Raw genomic sequence first — 25286 nt, 5'->3', positions numbered from 1 at the left:
ACATATTTTAAGACCTAGCCCCAACCCTGGGGATTCTAAAGTGCAGCCAGGTTTGCAAAACCCTGGCTTAGAGGAAGAGAAAGGAGCAGGGATGGCTGGAACCTAGTGAGGGGGGAGAAAAGATCCAAGAAGAGGTAAAAAAAAGGAGGCAGACTGTAGATCATTCAGGGCCTTGGAGGTTGTTATAAGGAGTTTGACTTTGATTTTAGGCAGTCAAATAAATTTATTCGTTTCTACTGTAGCAGTGTGTGTGTGTGTGTGTGTGTGTATGTGTGTGTGTGTGTTGACTGGGGAAGACTGAAAACCAGGAAATACATGAGAGGGGTCAGTATCTACTCCCTGACTGTCCTGCCAAAGTCGTCAGAAGAGAGGAAGATGAAGGGATGACAGCTGTCTCAGACCCCAGAGGTATGAAAACCAGCTCGCCGCCGCTGAGTCAACTCCTAAAGCTTAAATGACAGACTGGATTTCTTGATATCTCCCCGATTAATATACTGGCAAAAAGTGGAGGGGCAAGTTACCAAGAGATTAGTGAGGATTACTGTAGGGGAGGGATGGGAATTTATTCTCCAGGACTCAGAATGAATAGGGACCCCCCAAACTCCTGGAGCGATGCCATCCCATCCAGGTGCCTCAGCGTCCCTCGCTACCTGAGAAGGGTCCACGGACCAGCGACACCAGCATCCCGTGGAGCTTGTTGGACACACACCCCAGGACTGCTGACGCCAAAGCTGCATTCTGACAGGATCCCCACGTAATTCGCGTGCATTTAGAAGCTTGGGAAATGCTGCTTTAGCTGTTTCCTGTCAAGGCTCAGCTCAGCCCACCCAGGGCAAAAATTCAAATCCAGCTGCCACTCTTCCCTTACGTATTCCAGGTCTGGCTACTTCCTTCCATCTCTGTGATTTCTCTTTCCTGCCACCGGTGAAGACCCATCCTCTCTCTCCCCTCTGTGTTCCTCTTCCCCAAATTGTAGTTCCCTTCTCTCACCTGCTCACCTACTCTCTCTGCTTCCATCTCCAACCAATTGTCTCTGTCTTTCTCTTCGTGAGTACAGAGAGAGGACTTGGCAAAGCCCTTCCACACGCACTATTTAGCTGATCCCACAGCAGCTTTGCTTCTCTCCAGTTTACAGATGAGGCCACTGAGGCTGGGGGAGATTAGACCACTTGCTCAAGGTCACACAGTAGTAGGTAGGGGCCCCGGACTGAAGCAAGATCTGTCGGATTCTAAAGCCTATGCTCTTAATAATGAAGAAACACAGCTCTCTGCATGAACAATTTTATTGATTTTCCTATAGGATGTGCTCATTCCTTCTTCTGAACCTCTCCATAGCATACTGTACCTGTGGTAGAAGAATATTTATGAGATATTCACCATTGGTTCTCCCCTGATTTCTCTTCTGTCCTATACCTTTCTTCTCAAAATTAAAGACGAGCGAGAGAAAGAGAGGCTTAGTATTGCATTTGATACCTCAGGTTGGCAAACAGAAATAACCTGCTGGTTCTGGCTTTTGCGTTCAAAAAGCCTGAACTTCCTGGGGAGAGAGGATTTATAGAAGACAGGCTATATCTGCAGGATCTAAGAAGCAGGGGAGGATGGTTGATGCACTGTGCCTTGCCCTGGGCTGGGATAAGGAGAGGAGCCGTGAGAGAGAGGATGACATAGCTCAAAGGCAACCCCTGTGCCTTGATTCTCAGGAGAGCATCTGTTTGGAGAACCAGAGACCTCAGAAAGGTCTGGGGGTCCATCTTGGAAGTTGGGACCAGAAGCAGCCTTTTCACGACCCCATTGCTCCTTGGTGCGGAGTAATAACAAAGAGGGAGCCATGGGTGTGAACGGGAGTGCGAGGTTTCCCAGCAGCAGCCTCCGTGGACCCACAACTGAGGGTAGGGCCGGATGATGGATGAACCAGGAGATACTTGCCCACCTGGTGAAGAATCTCAAGAAGCCAGTTGCCCCAGACTCTGAGTCCATGACGTCCAGAACTTAGACACAACTCAGGAACAAGATTAAGCTTCTGCCACTTGGCAAGAATGGAAACACAAAAGAGAAAATTAGTTGAGTTGGTAAGAAAATGATTCTATTTCTTTGCAACTGAGTTTGAGGACGGAGAGTTGTGCCCACCTCCAGCCTCTCCAGAGGCGGGCGCTGTCTTTCCCTGGCCCCGTGTCCTGCCCAGCTCTGGGATCGGATCTGCAGCTCCTGCAAGCCCTGCCCCCTGGGCCCAAGGTCTTTGGAAAACAGCTCAGGGTCTCCCCAGAGCCCTCCTCTCTTCCTCGATCCAGGGCATTGCACAGATCTCCCTGCTTCCCTAGGGAAGGCGGGGCCTCCCGCAGTGCTCCTGCATAATTGGGGCGATGCGCAGGAAAATTAAAAAGGTCATTAATCACCGTGGAGCCCAAGGCAGCTCTCCGGGATCTATTCTTCATGATGATTAATGGGAGGCATCTCCTCCCCACTCCTCGATTCATTTTCCTGCCACCATTCACTCACTTTCCTTTGCTGTGTCCTCTTCGTCCCCGTCTGAGGGAACAGGGGTTTCTGGAGACCACCAAATCAGGGTCAGGTCTTTCCTGGCTGTCTTCATTGCCACCAGACCTGGAGTGGACCCAGGGTGAGCCTCCCGATCAGATGCACAGCTGACAACCCATGGGCAGCTCACTTCATCTGGGGGGAGCCTCAGCTGCTTCATCAAGAAAATGGGGCACACATACCAATTGACTCGCAGGTTGTGAAGATGAAATGGGAAGATGCACGTAGCAGTGCCAGATATGCTCTCCGGACAAGAGTGAGGCTGCCTAAAATGTTAATGTCTCTCTCCCTCTTTTATTGTTATTTTTATTGCTCTGATGAGCAGTGTTGTCCTTCAATGCTCTTGCAGTCCTTAATCACTAGGAAGGACTGAGGATAGATCCGAGGGATCTCACTCTTCTTTGATGAGGATGATGATGATGATGATGACCGTGAGGATGATGGACATTTACTGGGTGCTAGTACCAACAACTTTACATGGATTATTTCACTCAAACATGTCAACAACCCTGAGAGGCACACATTATTAGGCCCATTTTACACATAAGAAAACACGTTCAGAGAGGGAGAGTAACCGGCTCAAAGTCACACAGCTAATAAACAGCAGAGGAGGAATTTACACCCAATTCCATTTGATGCCAGAGCCTGTGTTCTTCTGAGAACCAGACACACCAGCTCTCCTTTCTCAGGAGCTGCATGCTTTCTTCCTTGTCTCTCCTTTTCCCAACCTCCAGATGGGGCTGCCCTTCCCCAGCAGGACTAGCCAAATTCAGGTCATGCTCGAATAGCCTCTTCTCCTTTTGTTTGCCAATTAAACTCCCACTCGGCTTGCTGCTGCTTAAGATAAGCAGCTCTTTCTGCCCACTGCTGCATTGAGCCCAGGGTCTCGCTCTGACCAGCCCCCAATCAAGAGACACTTGATTTTCCCGAAGATAACTATATCCTGGGGGATTTGAGTGAATTTATAAGGAAAGAGCAGATCCTGTCAATTTAAAGCATGGTGAAGTACTTTTCTGAGGCTGGCAGAAATGAAGCAATGTTACCCTGTCAAATACAAAATCTTGGAGAGGGGTGGAAAACATTGGAAGACTAAGATGGAATCATGGTTCTGTTGTTGACTTGCTGGGTGAACTTGGGCAAGTCACTCTCCTCTAGGGTGGGTTCCTTAGCACAGTTACAGGGTGAAAATAGATCCTGAAAGTTTAAAGGTGGAGCTAAGATGCTGGGATGGGGGGAGAATTTGCACAGGAGGAAAGGTGTTGGAGGAGAGAAGACTTGAGAGGGAAGGGGCCAATGCTTTGGCCTCCCCTGGCCTTCTGCAGGACACCCGTTGTGAGAGACCAGATCTCAGGCGGCACGGATGTCTCAGGGAGTCCTCAGGAAACTTAGTGGGGGGCTGTGTAGGCAGGAAGATGAAAATATAATGATAACCATGAAAGTATCAGTGATGGTATTAAAGGTATTGGGGAACATTTATTAAGCAACAATTATGTGCCATTGTTTACCATAACCCTATGAAACAGCTACCAACTAGCATCTTCGTGTCACAGAGGAGAAACCTGGGGTGCAGAGGGGTTGGGTCATTTACCCAAGAACACGTAGGGAGCGACTGGCAAAGCCAGGTCTTGAACCCTTGTCTTTTCAACTCTAGAGTCAGAGCTCTTAGTGCCCACGCGTGGCTGAGATTCACCACAGTGTCGTGTGGATCTGGTATCCGGTGGCCCAGGGAGTCCTGGGTACCTGGGTGCCTAGAGGCTTTCTCCATATCCACAGCTGCTGCCTCAGTTTACCTGCTTAGAAAACCAATCTACCTGAGTACCTGGGACCAGCTACATAATATTATGGGGCTCAGTGAAAAATGAGAATACGGGGCCCTTTGTTTAAAAATCATTAAACATTTTAAGATAGCAACAGCAGAGCACTTAACCGAGCATGAGGTCCTTCTGAGCTCAGGACCCTGTGGGACACTTACCTGGCCCCAGCATATTTCCCTGAACCCACTCCCAGCACACTCTTCCCAAAGGCAGGGCTCTGTCCCCCGTACCCTCGGTTACTCTCTGGCTCTTCCTCAGAATGGAAAGTTTGGATCCCTCCCTCCCTTAATGGTCCCTGCACCTCTGTCCTGGGCTGGTTGCCATGAACTCATTTTGGTGTTTGCCAGATGCCAAGTAAGGGCTGTCAAATGTCTGCGGCTCCATAGGCCACTGGAATAAAATTACTCTCCCTTCATGCCTGTGACTGTCCATTCCTAACCCACCAGGAAGAAATGTTCCAGAATATGAGCAAGTGCTAAAGGCCTCCTCTAATTAGCTGGCTGGTGGTTAACGAGAGATTTCACTGGGCAGAGCCTTCTGGAGGTTGGTGCGTAATTACCATGGAAACATTCATGCCACCCTCAGTGCTTCCCTCAGCCTTTTTCCCCAGGGAGTAGACATTGCTTGGCAAAAGCTGCATCTGGGCTATTGACATTGTCTGTGAGAGAAATAAATGGACCATTAGAAGCAAAACAGGTTGAGAAGCAAGGCTTGTTGGAGCAAAGTTTTACCCGCATCCATCCTGGGGCCTAATTGATGCTGTAGTCCCTGCATGAGAGGAAATCATTGGAAGGTGATGGATTCAGTTTGGATGGATCCTTTTTTGTTAAGCTCAAGGACAGGGAAAAATGCCTAATTAGGAGCCAGACTTTCCTGCCTTTTAGAGGCAGCTGCTGGGTTGGCCAGGAGATATAAAGACTTTTATTTCTTTTTCCATTTTTACACACAAATATTTATTTATTCTATCCATCAGTGGAGTGAAGCCCCACTACCACTGTGTAAGTGGGATCAAAAAAAAATTTAATCTTGTAAAATGCAGAATCATTTTCTTGTGAAGGTTATTGAGTGAGAACAGGGGTTGGATGAAGTATGAGAGCTGGGTTAGTCAGGATGGGCTAGGCTCTGCTGAAGTAACAAATAAACCGTAACATTTCAGTTGGCTTAACACAATAAAGGTCATTGAATGGGTCATGCAAGGTTCAACTGTGGCCAGGCAGCTTTTTATATCATATTCCTATGCCACCCGGAACACATGGACTTCAAGTTGCTGCAGGAGGAGAAGAGAAGGATGGAGGAAGTACCACACAGGTTCTTAAAGGCCATGGGGCAGAAGAGACACATCTTGTTTTTCCTCGCAGTGCATTGGCTGCATCGCTCTAACCTAATGACATGCGAGGCTGGGAAATACAGGGAGGCCATGGAATTTTGGTAGCACCAAATAAACATGGCACCATATTGCATTTAAAGAAACTGTCAAAAATGCAAGCCCTTTTGGAGAATGTGAATAGACAGACCAACAGCTCCTGGATCCATACCACCTTCTTTCACCTGGCTCTGCTTCCAAGGGTCACATTAAATGTCATACCAAAGAGTGAAAACAGTATCCTCCTTCCTGGAAAGCCTTTTCGCACTGCCTGGGCTGTTGTTTGCTGGTTTTCCACCTACGCCCTGGGAACCAGGACTGTGTCCAATGCACTCCCACCCAGGCTCCCTTGCTTCTGCATCCAAAGGCCAAAAAGAGAGAGTTAGAGCAGGAAGGAGAGCTCGGACTGGCCAGTTCTAGAGGGGACAGCACCCAAAAGGTTGAGAGAAGAGGGAAGGTATCTAGAAAGGCCTCACAAACGAGGCCACATCACACCAGAATTTTGAAGAGTGAAGGATGCATTCACTCATTCATTTATTCATTCATCATTCATTCACTTATTCATCCATTCATTCACTGACTGGTGCCTGCAGGGACTAAATGAGACCACCTTTTCTCCCTAGGGATATAGGCTCGAGCAAGGAGTGGGCACAAGGCAGAGTAAGATGCAATAAATGTCTTCAGAGATGCATAAAGGACTGCACAGACTCTGGAGAAGGAAAAAGGAAATTCTCTGTGAACCAGAGGTATCCAGGAGGGCCTGTGGTGGAAGTGAAATTTGACTTGTATCTTGGAAAATGGATATTAATATTAATTTATGTTAGTGTTAACTTCAGGGTTGTATTAGAGATATTTTATTGCACAAGGCATACACATTTGTGGTTAAAAATGTAGAAGACAACAGATAAGCAAACTAAACAAAAGAAAATTAGCCAACAACTATTAATATTTTGACATCTATCTGCCTACCTACTTATCCAGCTATCTATAACATATGGCCATTCATTCCATATAAAATATGGATATTCTTTTATGATCTACTTTTAATTTTATAATATAGTAATCAATTCTGTATTAATAAATGCAGATGTACATTATCATTTTAAACAGGTGAATCATATTCTATTGTAGGAATATACTTTCCTTTCTTTAATCAATCCTCTATTGTTGGATATTTACATGGCTTGCAATTTTTTGTCATTATAAATGCAGTTGTGATTAAGATCTTTGTAAATGAATCTTTGTGCAGTTGTTTGCTTAGGAAAAAATTGAGTGTGTTTTCAATCGGTAGGGATTTGAGGCTTGACATGAAGGATGTTCTTGGCAGAAGACTCAGAGAAGGCAGAGGCATAGAATCGGGAGTGCACGAGCAGATAACAGGAGCCACAATGCACAGTTAACTGCAAGCCTACGGTGTGCCAGGCACTGTGCTATAAGCCTTCACATACACCACCCCGTGCAGTCTTCATAAGAACCATTTGAGGAGTATTGGGCTATTCCCGTCTTACCGATGAGGAAACTGAAACACAGAGAGGTTAAGATACCTGCTCAGGGTCACACAGTAAATAACTGAGTTAAGAGTGGATCTCAGTTCGTGAGACCCCCAAAGCTCAGGCTCAGTTCACTTAGTAAGTGGTGATCAAGGTTATCACGCTGGTCAGTTAGTAATAATGGCTCTATTTTTGCCTTCACACCATTACTTAAGTAGACATGTGAAAAAAAAATGGCACGAAGGCTCTCGTGTCTTCAGGCCGGCACAGGCGCCAGCGAGGACTAACAAGCCTTCATTGCTTTCTCATCAGGATGGGTGATGTCAGCAAAACTTCTTGCTTGGAAATATATTGTTTTGAACTTGGCAACCTGTAAGCTGGGTTACCATGGTTACCAGAGGGCCCTGGGGAATGATGAAATAAAGGGCGGGCTTGAAACACAGTCAAGTCCTTCCCCTCCAGCCTCACCCTTAGCTGGTGACAGTGTTTGACAGATCCTCACGTGTCCAGGGAACCCCACACCACCATATTCATGCACAACCAGGTCGACAAAATACTCCAGTGTTTTCAGCATGTAATAACTATTAATATTTATGGGACACAGTGGGGAAGCACTTCAAGTGGATTATCTTCTTTAATCTTCCCCAAACCATACATGATATATGCTGCTGTTATTCCTATTTTACAGGTGAAGCCACAGAGACACAGAGAAGTTAAAAGCCTTGCTCCGATGTCACACAGCTAGCAAATGGCAGTCTGGCTCCAGAGCAAGTGCTCATAAATAGCTCATTCTTGCTAGAGCCAAGATCTTTAGGAAGTCACAGCAAACAACATCTCCAGGCATCTTGTTGGTACCTAGCTTCTAAAAATTGCTGAAGGGAATATGGGTTCTTAGAAAGACCATAAAAGGTTTTAGGCAAGAAAGATATGGGGCATTAGCAGGAATGTCCTAAAACAACTAGATACATAGAAGCAACAAAAGGAAGTCCAAATTCAAATGTTCCTAGGCGCATCCAAGCAATTAGGCCTAAGGTCATCGTGAAAATCCTAGCAGGCAACACAGGATGGCAAGGAGTTCTAAAGGTCAATGTTTACTCTGCTTCAATAAAATTAAATTAAATTAATAAAAATAAAAACCACTCTGACTCTGATGCCCAAGTTCTTGGCATCAGGCTGCATGTCCACATCTCTAGACTCACCTGTCTCCTCCCCAACGATGCCCCATTTGTACCATTCTTCTTTTTGCTCTTCTTCTCAGAGCTCCAAAGTGTTAAGAGAATTTGCAACTTTTTCACAGAACAGAAAAGGCCACAGAGCATACCATGATAATTGGGCTTGTTTTGTGGGGAGGAACGCCTGTCTTGGTGTCAGGACACCATGTAAAAATGTGTTTTTATTCCACATAAATTAGTCTGTGTGTTCACCCCATGCTGGTGATGGCCTGGTGGCCTAACGGGACTTGGCATAAACTCTACCCACGGAGATCACTCATTAGTATAAACAGGGCCCCTGTCTACATTTTCTTTTGTCTCTTTTCCCAGACCAGAGCAGAACACAGGGTCTAATTGGGAGGCAGATTGCAGAGCAAATGTGAATGAGCTTTTTCTTCCCAAATACTTCTCTTTAGCCTTGTCTACACTAGCAGAGGAATAATCCAGGACAGGGTCAGGCTGCAGTGAAAGTAGGATGTAGACTCATTGTGCCTGCAAGCCAGAGACTTAGAAAAGTGTATTCATGGAATCTTGGAAACTCAATTCAGAGAATCTTAATAATGGAGAGCTGTTTAATCATAGATGCTCAGAATTGCAGAGTCTTAGAATTTTACATTCTTAGAATTGTGGAAATAAAGATGCAGCCAGACATCAGGACCACAATTGCCCTCCACGAGCCTGCATTTCAGCTAGGTTGGACTTTCCCATTTCCTCAAATGGGCTTTTGTTTCCCTCCTCCTGCCAGCCCCTACTCCCTTTGTCTGACTAGTTCATGATCATCATTCATGTCTCAGCTGAGATATCACTCCCTCTTGGGGGCCTTTCTCTCCATCTGCACTAAGACAGACCCCTATGAGAGGAAAATGAAAGCAAGCCCCTCACCTTCCCTCATCATTCTCTTCTCCCCTGAATTGACTTAATGCTTCCCCAAGAGCCCCCCAGCCCTCTCCCCCACCTCAGTAGTCTGCAAAGTCTTGCAACGGAGGGATTTTAGCTCTTTCATTCACCCCCAGATCCCCAGTGCCAGGCATATGCCTGAGCCAGAGAAGATACTCAGTAATATCACTGTTGAATGAATGATTGCATAAATGATCTTGGATTCTCTAGCTCTCAGGACCGGAAGGAACTTCAGTGTTAACCTTACTCACCTCCTTTCCCCAAGTCCTCTGCAGAATCCTGGACCAATAGTTGTCCTGCCTCTTCTTGAACTCCTGCAGAGAAGGGGAGCTCACCATCTCCAGGCAGGCTCAGCAATCCTTCCATGGTAGACAGGCTCACATTACGTACGCTGTGACATTACCTCCCTACCCCGGATGTATCTCCTGGCACGACCTAGCACAGAGAAGAGCAGACTTGCAGTCCCAAAGTGCTCAGTGGCAAGAATGATTCCCCAGAGGCTTATAGCAGGTGCCTCGCGCTGGCAAACTGGTGATGGAAGAGTTGTATTTGACATAGAGTCTGACTTTCTAGTTCCATGATCTAAAAAAGCTAAACTTCTTTGAAAGTATAATACAGGTACAGAAAAGGGCACATATCACAAGGGTATATACAGCTCAGTGGATTTGCACAAAGTGAGCGCAATTGTGCAACCAGCCCAGAGGAAGAAACAGGACAGGACCAGTGCCTCCTGCCCCCTCTGGTCACTCCCTGCAACGTCCTGCTCTCTTGACTTCATGTTGATGGAATCCTGTGGGTGTATTCTGTTGACTATTCAATATTCTAAGATTTGGAAGAATCGACACTGAAATCTGGCAACCCTGCATCCCCAGTTCCCTATGGCAGCCGTGGCTGGGTCTGAATGACAGCTACCCTTTTACATGGCACACATGCTGTGCAACCGGTCCCAGGTCTCACCACTCCCATCCCGGGTGCATCTGACATGCTTCCCTTTGCTTGACCCTGTAGGCATTCAATATTTTCCAATTATTGTCCAATTATTTTTTCCTAGATGTTGGCACCTCTAGTAGCTACATCATTTCGTATGCGGAAGGCTTGTGGTGGAGCAGAGCAACATTTTGGTTTTGGAAATAGATAGACATGAGTTGGAATCCTGATTTGTTACTAACTGGAGGGTCTACATAGCATAAGGCTTCAGAACATGGGCTCTAGTGCCAGATAGCTGGGTTCAGGTGGGTTTCAGTATGACCTTGGGCAAGTTATTTCACCTCTCCCTGCCTCTGTTTCATCTGTTAAGTGGACAAAAGAATGGTCCCTACTTCACAGTGTTGATATGAGGGATACATGAGTTCGTGCTTGTAAAGCACTTCGAACAGTGAATCCTGGCACATGAGACACGTTTGTTAAACAATTAAATAGATACCCTTAAGTATGTTATGTCACTCTTCAGAAACTCAGTTCAGTTACCTCATCTATAAAATGGGAGCAGTAATGCCAGCTACCCAGGTTTGTTGATAGAATTAAATGAGAGAACCCATATTCAGGGGCTCCCACAGGTAGATGTCAAATGAATTTATTTGTTCTCCTTCCACCAAGAGGTACCCATTTGACTTTGGTTTCCATATGAACAATAAACAGAACTATTCAGGACTTGGCTTTGTTTTGGGCTTGGTGGTCCTGAGGCCACCTTACCATCCTCCCCCTCTGCCAATGCCCAGCCCTGGAATGGGGCTTAACAGCTTGAGTCTCTCTGCTTCTCTGGCTTTCTCCCCTTAAATATTCATGGCCATACATGGCCTTTATTGTCACAGCTTATTTATTAATATGTTTGAAGCTGAAGCTGGACATTTTTTTCTGTCTTATTCATAGTTCATTTTTACATATACATTCTTTTTTTAATATGCTTTTCTCTTTCTGACTCACTTCACTTAGTATGATAATCTCTAGTTGCATGCATGTTGCTGTAAGTGGCATTATTTTGTTCTTTTTTATGGCTGAGTAGTATTCCATTGCATATATGTACCACATCCATTCACCTGTGCATGGACATTTAGGTTGTTTCCATGTCTTGGCTACTGTGAATAGAGCTGCTATGAACATATGGGTGCATGTATCTTCTTGAATTATAGTTTTGTGTGGATATATGCCCAGGAGTGGGATTGCTGGATCATATGGAAAACAGTATGGAGGTTCCTCAGAAAGCTAAAAGTAGAATTACCATAGTTCATTTTTATAAGACAAAACCTCAAACTTAAAATGTCCCTCTCTCTAAGGTTTCCATTTCAGGAGTTATTTTTCACGTTGTTCAGCATTTTGACATGAAAGACCTGTTTTCAAGAGGAATCAAGCTGCTCTGAATGACATGTTATTCATTCATTAGTTCATTCACTCACTCATTCGTTCATTCATAAAACATACCTTAAGCACCATGCTTGTTTTTTGGGGGGATAAAGTCTTTATTGATAAATAGGTTAAATAGAATAAGTAGAATGTTGGTTTGTTAGGGAATAAAAATGCAAGTAGAATCTCAGTCTTCCTCTACCTTGGTCTCTAGTGCTTGGCTTCTGCTTCTTACTGGACCCTTTGGACAGTGAGGCCTTGCTGGGCAAGCCAGGCCTTCTTGGGCCCTTGGGGGTCTCTATCTTCCGGGCCAGTGATGCAAGCATCATCTTGGACTCACTGCCCTTAGGAGGAGCAGTAGCTTTGGCTCTTGGCCTCCTCAGCTGCTTGGATAGTGACCTCTTTAAGGAACTTGGCTTCCCTCTTTTTTTTTCTGGGGAAGCAGCTCCATTCTTGCCCTTGGTGACCATGAGTTTGAACTCTGACTCTCAGCTTTGTTCTCCTGTGGGCCTTGGCATCTCAGCGGCTCCTTCTGCCTTTGACCTTTGACTTCCTGCCTGGTTCGTTGGCACTGGGAGGGGCCTGTGTAGCCTTGACTGGTTGTGGGGAGACCTTCCTGGCCTTGCCCAATTTTCCCTCTTCGTCTTTGGTCTGGCTGCCTTTCCTGGGGGTCTTCTCAGGTACTCCTGGTTTGGAGGGAGGCGCCCTCACCTCTACTGGCTTCTTGAGTCTCTTTTTACCTCACTGGGTTGAGAAGGTCCTTCTTTGCCTCATTTGGTTTCTTGGGGCCCTTCTCCTCAGCCTCACTGGATCTCCTGGGAGCTGTCATGGTGGACGTCTTCTTGGGCTGAATTTTCCTTTTGTTCTTGGGAACTAATCTGAAGCTGCTGGTGGCCCCCTTGGCCTTGGAGTTGATGGGCTTGAGGAAGAGGCCAAGGCCTGCTTTAGCATGTACTTGAACTGAATGACTTCCACTGTCGGATGCTTCAGCAGGATGTAAACTTTGATGGTTGCACCGAGGTGTCCTGGCACTGCAGCCATGCACAGCACCGGAAGCTAGCGGTGTGGCATTTGGCCTCCATTATGGCTCAGGCCTGGCTTTTCAGACCCAGACCATAAGGATGATTCTACCATGGAGGTCGAGGAGGTCGAGGAGGTCAAGGTGTCACTCGAGGCAAAGTTCCTGGGAGCCACTGCACAGGCAGATGTAGGTGGCCAACCCCCTCCCCCAGGCATCATCATATTGTTTTCAAGGAGCTAAAAAAACAGTGCAGTGGCATGTGGGATCTTAGTTCTCACACCAGGGATCAAACATGCGCCCCCTGCAGTGGAAGTATGAACTCTTAACCACTGGACCACCAGGGAATTCTCTTGAATTGCATTTTTCTAATGACTAATGACAGTAAGTGTCTTTTCATGTGCTTATTGGACATTTGTATATATTCTTCGGAGAAAAGGCTATTCAAATCTTTGGTACATTTTTAATTGGGTCATTGGTCTTTGTGAGTTGTAGAAATACTTTATATATTCTGGATATAATTTCCTTATCAGATATATAAATTTCAGATATTTTCTCCCATTTTGTGGGCTGTCTTTTCACCTTCTTGATGGTATCATTTGCAGCACAAAAGTTTAATTTTAATGTAGGCCTATTTATTCTTTTTATCACTTGTGATTTTGCTGTCATATCTAGGAAAACGTTGCCTTAAAAAAGCCATGAAGGTTTACTTCTATATTTTCTTCTAAGAGTTTCACAGTTTCAGCTCTTTTTTTATGTCACAACTTGTAAAGAATTAAATTTAAAAAATTTTCCAGCTTTATTGACGTACAATTAAGAAATAAAAAATGTTTAAGATGTATAGCATGATGTTTTGATACATGTGTACATTGTGAAGTAGTTACCCCAATTAAGCTAATTAAGATATCGGTCACCTCACATAGGACGTGTGTGTGTGTGTGTGTGTGTGTGTGTGTGTGTGTGTGTGTGTGGTGAGAACATAAGGTAACTTAACTCTCTTAGCAAATTTCAAATATACAATACAACACTATTAACTGTAGTCGCCATGTATACATTAGATCTCTAGAAATGAATCATCCCATATAACTGAACCTTTGTAAACTTTGACCAATGTCTCTCCCTTTCTGCCACCTTCCAGATCATGCAGCCACCATTCTACTCTCTGCTTTTCTGAGTTTGACTTTTTAGATCTCACATATCAGTGAGATCATGCAGCATTTGACTTTCTGTGTCTGACTTATTTCATTTAGCATATTGTCCTCTAGGTTTATTCATGTTGTCACAATGTCAGGATTTCCTTCTTTCTTAAGGCTTAATAATATCCCATTACATACATGATCTATAAAAATCATGTATCAAAAGTCTATATATATACCTATAACATATACCCCATTTTCTTAATCTATTCATCCATTTATGGACACTTAAGTTGCTTTCCTATCTTGGCTATTGTAAATAATGCTGCAATGAACATAGGGGTACAGATATCTCTTCCAGATACTGATTTCATTTCCTTTGGATAAATACCCAGAAGTGGAATTGCTGGATCATATGGAAGTTCTATTTTTAATAGAGGTCCCTATTCTTAAGGGACCTCCATACTGTTTTCCATAGTGGTCGTACCAATTTACATTCCCACCAACAGTGCACGAGGTTTCCCTTATTTCCACATCCTTGCCAACACATGTTATCATTTGTCTTTTTGATGATATCCTCTCTAACAGGTGTGAGGTGATACCTTGAGATTTTGATTTACATTTCCTTGATGATTAGGGATGTTGAGCATCTTTTCATGTACCTGTTGGCCATTTGGATGTCTTCTTTGGAAAAGTGTCTATTTAGTTCCTCTGCTTATTTTTTTTTTTTATTGAATTGTTTTGTTGTTGTTGCTGTTACTGAGTTATATGAGTTCTTATATACTTTAGATGTTAACCCCTTATCTGATATATGGTTTGCAATTATTTTCTATCATTCTGTAGGTTGCCTTTTTATTTTGTTGATGGTTCCCTTTGCTGTGCAGAAGCTTTTTAGTTTGATATAGTCCCACTTGTTGATTTTTGTTTTTGTTGCTGTGCTCTTGATGTTACATCCAAATAATCATTGCTAAGACCGATGTAGAGGAGCTTCTTCCCTTTGTTTTCTTCTAGGAGTTTTATGGAATCAGGTCTTATGTTTCAGTCTTTAATCTATTTTGAGTTATTTTTGCAAGTGAAGTAAGAGAGGGATTCAGTTTCATGTTTTCTGCATGTGGTTATCCAGTTTTTCCAATACCATTTTTGAAGAGACTATCCTTTCCCCATTTAATATTCTTGGCTGCCTTGTCATATATTACTTAACCTATATGTTGTGGTTTACTTCTGAGCTCTCTATTCTGTTCCAGTGGTCTAAGTGTCTATTTTTAAGTCAGTACCATACTGTTTTAATTAGTTTAGCTTTGTAGTATAGTTTGAAATCAGGGAGTAGAGCATGATACCTCCAGCTTTGTTCTTCTTTCTCAAGACTGCTTTGGCTATTTGAGGTCTTTTGTGATTCCACACAAATTTTAGGACCGTTTGTTCCATTTCTGTGAAAAATGCCATTGGAATTTTGATAGGGATTGCATTAAGTTTGTGGATTGCTTTGGGTAGTATGGATATTTTAACAATATTAATTCTTTTGGTTCATGAACATGAGATAGCTTTCCTTTGTGTCTTCTTCAATGTCTTTCATAAATTTCTTATAGTTTTTTACTTTACAGAATTTTCACTTCCTTGGTTAGATTTATTCCTGAGTATTTTTTTTTTTTGATGCTATTGTGAATGAAATAGTTTCCTTTATTTCTTTTTCAGATGTTTTGTTGTTAGTGTATAGAAACAGCACTGATTTCTGTATGTTGATTTTATATCTTGCAACTTTTTTGAATTTGTTGATTAGTTGCAATTTTTTTTGCTTGAGTCTTTAGGGTTTTCTAAATATAAAGATCATATCATCTGCAAATAATGACATTTACTTTTTTCTTTTCAGTTTGGATGCCTTTTATACCTTTGTCTTGCCTAATTGCTCTAACTAGACTTCCAGTACTATGTTCAATAAGAGTGATAAGAGTGGGCACCTTGTCTTCTTTTGACCTTAGAGGAAAAGCTTTCAATTTTTCACTGTTGAACAAAATGTTAGCATGGGTTTGCTGTAAATGGCCTTTATTATGTTGAGGTATGTTCCTTCTGTACCCAATTTGTTGAGGGTTTTAATCATGAAGGGGTGTTGTATTTTGTCAAATGCTTTTTCTGCATCTATTGAGATGATCGTATGAAAATCTTCAATGTTTTGAGGCATGGAGTTCTCTATCTTTTATTCTAAATATAGACTATCCTATCAGGCAAAGCTATGGATCTCTTTGTCCTTATGGCCTGTATTTCTTCCCCCAGTACAAACCCATGTGCCAGTGCACCGCGCTGGGTGTGGAGAACTGTCACTGAAGTGGAGTGACACTCACACTCTATGAGTGAGAAATGAAGAGGGGTGGCAGTGCCTGGTCTTCTTGGCTTGTCCCCCATGGTGTGGAACCTCAGCCCTAGGAGTTAGCTGGGGCAGAGGATGTTAGAATCAAATATTCTCTGTCCATTGTGCCTGGGGTAGAGCTTCCACCATATGAGTCGGGGGGCTGGATGGGGCCTGAGAGACTCGATCCTCTCAGCTATGTCGGCCTGGAATAAAGCTTTTGCAACATAGGGCTTTGGGAGATGAGAAATGTCAGCAACCTTCCCCAAACTGGCAGTTGGAGAGAAAGAAAACCCCTGTCTTCTTGGTTGTACACACCTGAATTATGGCTCTGGAATGCAGTGTTGGGGGGTAATGGAGTGGGTCACAGCTTAAATGCTACAGACTCTTATGGAGATTTAGTGGATTTTCTTGAATGAATGTTTCTCCATTTGCTCCATGCCCTTAGGACAATTTCCAGAGACTTTGGATGCCTTAAAAACTTTTTTTCACCCATTCAATTGTTGTTTCACTGGAAAGAGGATCTACTGAGCACCTCGATCCATCATTCTGGAAGTCCCACCATGCACTTCTAATTTAGAGTTAATTCAGGAGGCCCTGAAGTGACTTGGGCTAGTGGACTGATGTGTGTAGTGTCAGCCAGGAATCTCGTGATGTAGACAGAGAAGATGGAGGGCTGGCAACTTTCCCAGTCCTCCTGATTATTCTGGAGTCTGGCATGTCGGAATCAGGTGGCTCTGGGTTGGAATTTGAGCCCAGTGTCTTGTTGTTGTCACTCACCCCTCTCTCTCTCTGTAGGGTTGGAATGACAGCTCTTGTGGCCAGAGTTCTTGGGATAATTGGATGAGATAATAGGGGGAGTAACTTAGTTGAGTGTATGGCAATGAGAAAATGTCTTGGTACATGATGGTTGGTTTTACTCTTTACAGCCCTCTGCCCAGAAGTCAAAGCTCAGCAGGAATTCTGAGGCTTCTCTCTTCCTAGTCTGTGAAGAGAATATCCTCCAGCCAGTCTGTTCTCCCCCATGCACCCTCAGACTACCCAGAGTTTCCTGCTCTTTGTTCCCTTGGGAGAATTTCTCTGCCTCTCTAGTGGATGGTCTCTGGCTCCTATGGCCTGCTAGGTCAGGCCAAGGATGTCTCTCCCTTCCCAGATGCTAAGGACTGAATGTTAGTGTCCCTCCAAAATTCATATATTGAATCCTAATCCTCAGTGTGATGGTATTTTGAGGTGGGGCCTTTGGGAGATCATTAGTTGATAAGGATGGAGCCCCATTGAATGAGATTAGTGCCTTTATAAAGGCGACCCTAGAGGGCTCCCTCACATTTTCTGTGAGTTCACAGTAAGAAGACTGCTGTTTATAAACCTTCGGTCTCCCCACGTGTGGCTCTGGTGGGCCTCAGTTTGGCTCTGGCTGTGGTGGTTACACTATCAGAGAGTTCAGGCAGTGGACTTTGGCAGTGTCTATGTGGTGCCATCTTTGTCTGCAAGCAGAGTGCACAGACCTGGGATGTGGTTACCTCCACCTTAGTTACGAAGACTTAAGTTGCCTGGAACCACCATGGGGGTGGGTCCATTACAGAGAACTACCTCAGGAGTGGTGCCCAGGCAGAGAGCCTCTGGGGTGTAGGGAGTGACATTGCCACTCTAGTGGGCCTGGAAGCTGGAGCAGTGAGCCAAAGAGGATTATTCTTGAGCCTTAAAGGTCTAATGGAATTTCCTCCTTTAGGCTTTGGACTTACCAGGGACCTGTCACTCATTTTTTCTCTTGTATTTCTTTTTTTTTTGGAATGAGAATGCCTATCTTATGCCTGTCCCACCATAATATTTTGGAAACACGTAACTTGTTGGGTTTCACAAGTTCACAGCTGCAGAGGAATTTGCCTCAGGATGAGTCATACCTGTAGTCTCACCCATGTCTGATTTAGATGGTATTTAAATGAGACTTTGGACTTGGACTTTAAAGTTGATATTGGAATGAGTTAAGATTTGGGGGTTATTCACATGGAATGAATGTATTTTACGTGTGAGAAGAACACAGATTTCGGGGGCCCAGGAGCAGATTGCTATAGATTGAATGTTTGTGTTCCTCCAAAATTCCTATGTTGAAACTTAATCCCCACTGTAATGGTATTTGGAGGTGGGGCCTTGGGAATGTGATTAGGTCATGAAGGTGGAGCTCTCATGAATGAGATTAATGCCCTTATAAAGGGGACCCCCTTAACCTTTCCACCATGTAAGGACACAGCAAGGAGATAGCCATCCATGAACCAGGAAGCAGGCTCTTACCAGACACTGAGTCTGCTAGTGCCTTGATCTTGGACTTCCCAGCCTCCAGAACAGTGAGAAATATATATTTGTTGTGTAAGCTACCCAGTGTATGGTATTTTTGTTATAGCAGCCAAACTGGACTAAGACACCAGCCTTCCAGGGCTCACATATTCAGCTTCTCTTGCATTGGAAGCATCATTCAGAAAAACAAGCCCAAGACTAGAAGTCAGCAGCTCTGCTTACATAACCCTCTAGGCTTCAGATTCTCTTTAGCAGTAGATACCATTACCCACCTCATAGAACTGTTGTGAAGATATACTTCCCTGGTGAAACTGTTTAAAAACTCATTTCTTGTTTCCAATGATGAAACTTCCTTTAAACTGAGTTGTCATACAGAATAACATCAACTACCACTTATTACCTGCCAGACAAAATTCTAAGTTCTTTTACATGTATTAACTGATTAATCTTAACAAAAACCTTAAAGGTAAATACTACAGCCAACCTCACTTTATAGATGAGGAAACTGACACATTGAGAAGCAAAAGAACTTATCAAATATCACATGGCATCTAAGTGGCAGAGCTGGGGTTGGAACCCCTCATGCTCTATAGCCCAGCTCCTGGTTGGGGCAGGCAGGTTGGTTATCTCCCCACAGAATTATTCTCCTTCTTCCATTTTGGCAGAACTCCAGTTTTGTTTGGATGTCCACCTCTCCCCATCATGAGTTGGGGTTAAATTCTAAAAAGTCCAAGGTAATCAAGGTTGTCCTAGTCCCACTGCTGGTGATTGGTTTAGGAATGGGCATGTGACACCATCTGGCCAATGAGATGTAAAGGGAAGCATACGGGGGTTTCTGGGAAGGTTCTCCTCACAGATAGAAGGAGACACATGGGAAAAAGTGTAACACATGGAACCACGGCAGCCATCTGATGCTTTGAGGGAGCTAGTCTGTGGAAAGCCATATTCGAGACTGGATAATCAGAGTTCAGAAAGAACTTGGGTTTTGTTACCTCTGGCATGGCCCTAGGACCAGACTTTCCTTAATGTGAGATTAGCTAATTTTCCTTGATTGAGATTTTGTGTTGGTTGTAGCTTAAGACATTCTTTTGGATCCACCTCTTAATGAGTGAAACCAAAGCAGACTTCCTAGTGGGGAGGAAAATGATGACTAAGGATTGTGGGGAGTTGAGGATGAGATGGGCAAGCTAGGCTGTGGGCTGTGATAAGAGATTTGATTTTATTCTAAGGGCAGTGGGAAAGCAGGAGGGAGTTGCAAACATTCAGATGAGAGACGAAGGTGGGGGAGGGGGAGGTAGAGCAGGAGATGACTAGATGGATTCCGGGTGTATTTCAGAAGTAGGGTCATCAGCTCTTGCTGATGGTTGATATGCAGGGGTGAGGAATGACAGGAATGAGGGGAGTGAAGGCTAGGAGAGCAGTATCTTTGAGCAAGAGCCGCAAAGATGTGCATGGTCAAATTTGCCACTGTTGCTTACTCACTGTGAACTTAAGAGAGATTCCAGAGTCTGAACCAGACCTACACTTTTTATTTCCATTTCTGTTTTATTCACTACCTAATGCAACACTTCATACATGCTGGAGACAGAAATAAATGTTTGTTGAATGAATAAATGCATGCATATATTCACTCACTCCCCGTCTGCTCATTGCAGAGCCTGGCATAGTTTGGAGTGTGGTAGGTTCTCAGTCAGGCTTCATGGGATGAATGAGTGAGGGGTCTTGTGCCTCTCTCAGTATGCAGGGCTGCCTCCCTCACGAGGAGCTAGACGATGGCAGAAACGCACCGAACTCCCTGCTGATGCCAAAGGCTCCGGTGCCAAGACATCAACCTGTCACTCATAAAGATGGCAAATCTATTGGGTCATAAACTTGACTGCAAACTAATATGGTAGCAATAATGAACATTAATTAAACATTTAATTCGCCATCATTTTGCTTGTCATCATACATTTTAGAAGGGCACTGGGGCTGATTGTGATGGGTTGAGAATCTTAAAAAAAAAATCCAGGGAAGTTTGAGTTCATGCACTTATTTTTCTCTAAATATTATTTTCTGTAGTAGACAGAGAGTATTTTTTTGTATTTTGCTCTCCATACTGTGGCAATAAATAGTGTATTTACATATTTATTTAGTCATGTATTCATTAGTTCAACAAATACAGTATTTAGTGTTGACTAATTCCAAATACTATTCCAGTTCTAGGGATAGAAACATCATGGGTAAGGGTCCAGCCTCATGGAGCCATATTTTCATCAGGAAGACAAACACTAAGTAAATAAATCAACAATGTAATTTAATACAGCAAGAATATCTATGCAGAATATGAAACAGGACGTGAGGATAGAGAGGACTGTGGCTGGAGAGTGCTTGTTTTAAAAATAAATTTATTTATTTATTTATTTATTTTTGGCTGCATCGGGTCTTCGTTGCCGTGCGTGGGCTTTCTCTAGTTGCAGCGAGCGGGGGCTACTCTTTGTTGCGGTGCACAGGCTTCTCATTGTGGTGGCTTCTCTTGTTGCATAGCACAGGCTCTAGGCTCATGGGCTTCAGTAGTTGTGACACGCAGGCTCAGTAGTTGTGGCATACGGGCTTAGTTGCTCCGCGGCATGTGGGATCTTCCCGGACCAGGGCTTGAACCCGTGTCCCCTGCATTGGCAGGCGGATTCTTAACTACTGCACCACCAGCGAAGTCCCTGGAGAGTGCTTTTAAATGAGGTGGTCCAGGAAAACATCTTCAGTGTACACAGATTTCAGGGAGAGTGTTCCTGGAAAAAAGGGACAGCACGTGCAAAGGCCCTGCACTGGGGAATGAACCTGGCGTGTTTGTGGAAAAGAAGACCTGTGTGGCTGGAGCCATCATGCAAATGAGCTGCCTCTGTGCAGGAAGTGGTAAATGTGGTACAAGGAGTCAGGATGGAGAAAGGGCTCTGGTCTGGATTGCATTCAGGCATGCCTTTGTCTATTCAACATGCAGATGGTGGGTCCCTATTTGGTGTAGAAACTGTGCCAGGCAAAATCCCGCAGGTAAAGACCAAAGCCTGGAGAAGCTCACAGTGGGGAAAACAGAGAAGTCAACAATTCCCCACCTTATAATGTGACGGGAGCTCTATGCGGTTTACCAATAGGATGGCTGCATGGGAGGGCTATGCTTCCCTCGGAGTCCAGTTTATTACTTTAGACAACAAAATGTGAGCTAATAGCGTAAGTTCTGCCTTCTGAGCATTTCTATGCCGATCTCCACCACAGTGACCCTTGTTACTCTCTGTCGTGATGACTGGAAATGTTCGAGATAGAGGCTGCTTGGTCTACCCGGGCCCTGGAGTGAGCCTGGCAACCCTAGGTGGTCAAGTACTGTGTGAGATACCTTAAACATCATTGTTTAGGCCTCTGAGGTCTTGGGATTGTTTGTTGCTGCAGCATAGCCCGGCCTATTGTGACTGATGTGGCCAGGATGGGGATAAGCACAAAAGTGGAACGTGTGACTCAGCCTGGGGAAGTCAGGGAAAGTTTCCCAAAGAGGGGATATCTTTGCAGAGACTGGACGCAAAGGAAAGGAAAAGGAGGAGATGCTACAGAGAGAGGCAGAGAGAGAACTCTCCCTGAGGTGGTGACCAAAGAGGGGACCACAGGCAAAGCTTAGGACAGTGTAATTAAGAGCACAGGCTTTGCGGTCAGACAGGCATAGGTTTGATTTTGGGTCTGTCACTTTCTGCATTGTGATCTTGAGCAGAATCCTCTGACATTTTCTGAGCATCGGATTCTTCACCGCACAATAGATAAGATAGCACCTACCCTTCTGGTGCTTTATAAATGCTCATTCAAAGTGGTGGCATTACTAGGTGTAATGACAGATGTACTGGGTCCCTGGGTCTAGTTTTGCCATGGTCTCCATCAAGACACCAAAACCATAACGATGAAAACCAACGCATATAGGATACTTACATGCCCGGCTCTATGTGTTTTGCAAGGGTTACAAAGCCATGGAATATTAGTGCTACTGTTATACCCATTTTACTAATGGGAGAATGGGAATACAAGGTTTAAATGACTTGTCCAAAACCACACAGTGGCAAAGACGCAGAGCCAGAATTCAGACGTGGAGTCTAAGTCCAGTGTCCACACTTGTAACCGTGACACTGCCGTCTGCTTCTGTGCTTACACACCTAAGGGTTCATGCCCAGTGGCTGAACTGAAACCCCCAGTCCAAGGGGCATGGCTAAGACTCCGGACTCAGCACGGAATGAAGGGAAGGAGGCTCCTGGCCAGAGACTCTGGCAGAGGGGATGCTGTGAAGATGGGGTGAAACAGGCAGGGCTGGGTCTCAAAATGAAGTTGGCCAATGAGAAGCTGAGAGCTGCACTGGGTTTCTTACAGCCAACGTTTACTGAGCCCCTGCTCTGGGCTAGGTCTACACTTTGTGCTCTGTATACGGTGGTGCACAGTCTGTCTGCAGACACGGGAGCTGCTGTCCCCTTAGGCCTTCAGATCTCACCCTCATAAGTGTCACTTCATGAGCTACTGCTATTGCAGGTACGCTTGAGGAGCATCCAGCCTTTATAGGAGCCCACAGGATTTGCCTGGCCTTCAAGGGGACACCAAGTGGAGACACGGTGGCCGCATCCGAGTGACCCTGATGAAGGAAGGGGGGCAGAAGTACATTCTTGGAAGAGAAAGGGCATGTGTATGAATCTGAAAGAACACGGGGGTTTTCCTCCAGCAGCCAGCCAGGAGAAGAAAGACGAATGGGCAAGAAGATCCTGCGGGTGTCAAGCAGGGCCCCCGTCCCTCTGGGCTTTATCCCAAGGGCAGTGGGAAGCCAGCACAACAGCTCAAAGCAGGGGAGAAATGGGATCAGATTTTTCTTTTGACAGGTTCTCTCTGGCTGCCATTAGGATTGCACGGGAGCAAGGCTGGGGGCGGGGAGATCCTTTAGGAAGCTGTTGCAATCATCATGGCCAGAGGATGCGACCGGGAGCTGGAAAATAGAGAGCAGTGGGTGGATCTGCTCTCCCTGAACTTGTGACCCTGGATTAGGGCTCCGGTGACATTTTATCCCAGTCCTCCTTCTCCCTAGCCCAAAGGGCTGCCCGACTTATATTTATCTTTCCAAAGTGGCGGTTCTGCAAATTGTAGCTGTCTGAGATTGCCGCTCTGCCCACGTTCCCCACATTCTGGGTCGCAGGTCACGCAGCCCTGGTGAGCTGGTAATGGTCCTGCTTATTTTGCTTTGTTTCCTGAGATTTCCGTTTGGTTAATGACAGGGCTCTTTATAGCTTTGTGTTCACAAGCTTGGCCCTCCAGCTTCCATTTGGTCATAGGTGAGCAGCCTGGGTAACCTGACCCCAGGTGAGCAGAATTTTCTGGACTCTGGACATCTCCTTCAAAGGAGCAGATCTTCCCCTTGGAAGCCGAAATAACATGGGTTAACTTTCTTTTCCAATTAGCTCTGCATTTTCTATAAAGACATAATCCTTTATTAACTTAATGAGGCATAATAATTATTAATTGCTAATTATTCATAGTCGCTTAGTCTTTTTAAAAGAAATGATACCATTTAAAGCAAGATTTAAAGATATGCAAATATCGGAAAGCTTCTTTCAATTATTTGGCTACTCTGTGGTATCATGGCAAACACACTGACTTTTTGTGAGGAAGATATTAATTTTGTTCTAAACTCCATGGCTTGGAAAGTCAGCGTACCACCTGACTTTTCTTGGCCAACCTCCTTAACTTCTCTCTGAGTGTAAATTTCCCCATCTGTGAAATGGGGCTATGAATACCTGCTTGCAGCCCTACTGGGGCTTTCCATGAGGTGACGGTAAATGCCTAGCATAGTGTTTAGCATATGATGAAAAAGTTGAGAGGTACAAGTTATCTGTTAGAAGTTGCTTCTTCATCTAATCAGGGCTGTATCTCCTAGTTCTAAATTAAACCAACAAATATATCCATATATAAATATAAATATGTATTTGTGTGTCTATGTATCTGTAATTTTATAGCTATAGCTATAGACACTTTCAGGCACCTCTAACGTTTTATTGTCACATTCAGGCCTCTCTATTCAACTACCCAGGCCCTTTCTGTCTTGGAATATGGGAGGCAGTGGTTTTCTGTTCCATATTTGTCCTGCTCCGTGCTGTTTGGAGAAAAAAAAGAGCGGTACTCTTATCCCCCTCTGTTGGTTAAAGAGCTAGAAGTTAGACTGTGGGACCCAGAGATGGTGACCACTGGGCTTCCAAGATGTGCCCTGAGTCTCCCTCCCAGGCAGCCTCTCCCGGTCACTGTCTCAGCCCCGGCTCCGGGGCTCTTCATGTTCCAGTTGTCTGGGGATGCGGATGTTGGTATTCATTCACACTCTGAGTTCCACTCTCTGGATCCAGTGGCTCCTAGAGAGAAACCCCTCTTTTTAAGAAGCCTAGTTCAGGAGTTACACATGCTGGTGGGAGGTCCCTCTCTTGCTTCAGCCAGAACCCCTTTACTGAGATGGGCAGGATGAGACTGGCACCCTCAGCTCCAGAGAGAACAAGTTCCACGGGGGCAGCTCCAGGAGGCTGTATGGAACAAACCTAGTGGTGACAGCAAACTCAGGCTCCAAATGGAGCGAGAGCAGCTGTTGCAGGGGAAGCCAGGGCAGCAGGCGCAGGAAGCACCACTGTCTTATGTACACAGCAGCTGCCAGGGCCTGAGAGTGTTCTGTGTGCCGGCCACTGTTCTAAACAGTGTCATACTTCATCTGCCTTTTGCCTAAAGAGTAAATTTCCATAAATCCCTACGATTACACATGTGGATAAGCAATGCATTCATAGCTTGATTCTCATTTGCCATTGTTTCTTGTGAGAACCCTCA

At 44.8% G+C, this 25286-nt stretch overlaps 1 pseudogene; it reads right to left on the bottom strand.

Moving 5' to 3' along the window:
* Positions 1-12169: 12169 nt before the first annotated feature.
* LOC133104228 (histone H1.8-like) lies at positions 12170-12691 on the bottom strand (annotated as a pseudogene).
* Between the last annotated feature and the right edge of the window lie 12595 nt (positions 12692-25286).

The sequence above is a fragment of the Eubalaena glacialis genome, chromosome 13 (genome assembly GCF_028564815.1).
Source record: "Eubalaena glacialis isolate mEubGla1 chromosome 13, mEubGla1.1.hap2.+ XY, whole genome shotgun sequence".
Lineage (NCBI taxonomy): Eukaryota > Metazoa > Chordata > Mammalia > Artiodactyla > Balaenidae > Eubalaena > Eubalaena glacialis.
The sequence above is the reverse complement of the archived record's forward strand: the minus strand, read 5'-3'. Positions and strand labels throughout refer to the sequence as shown.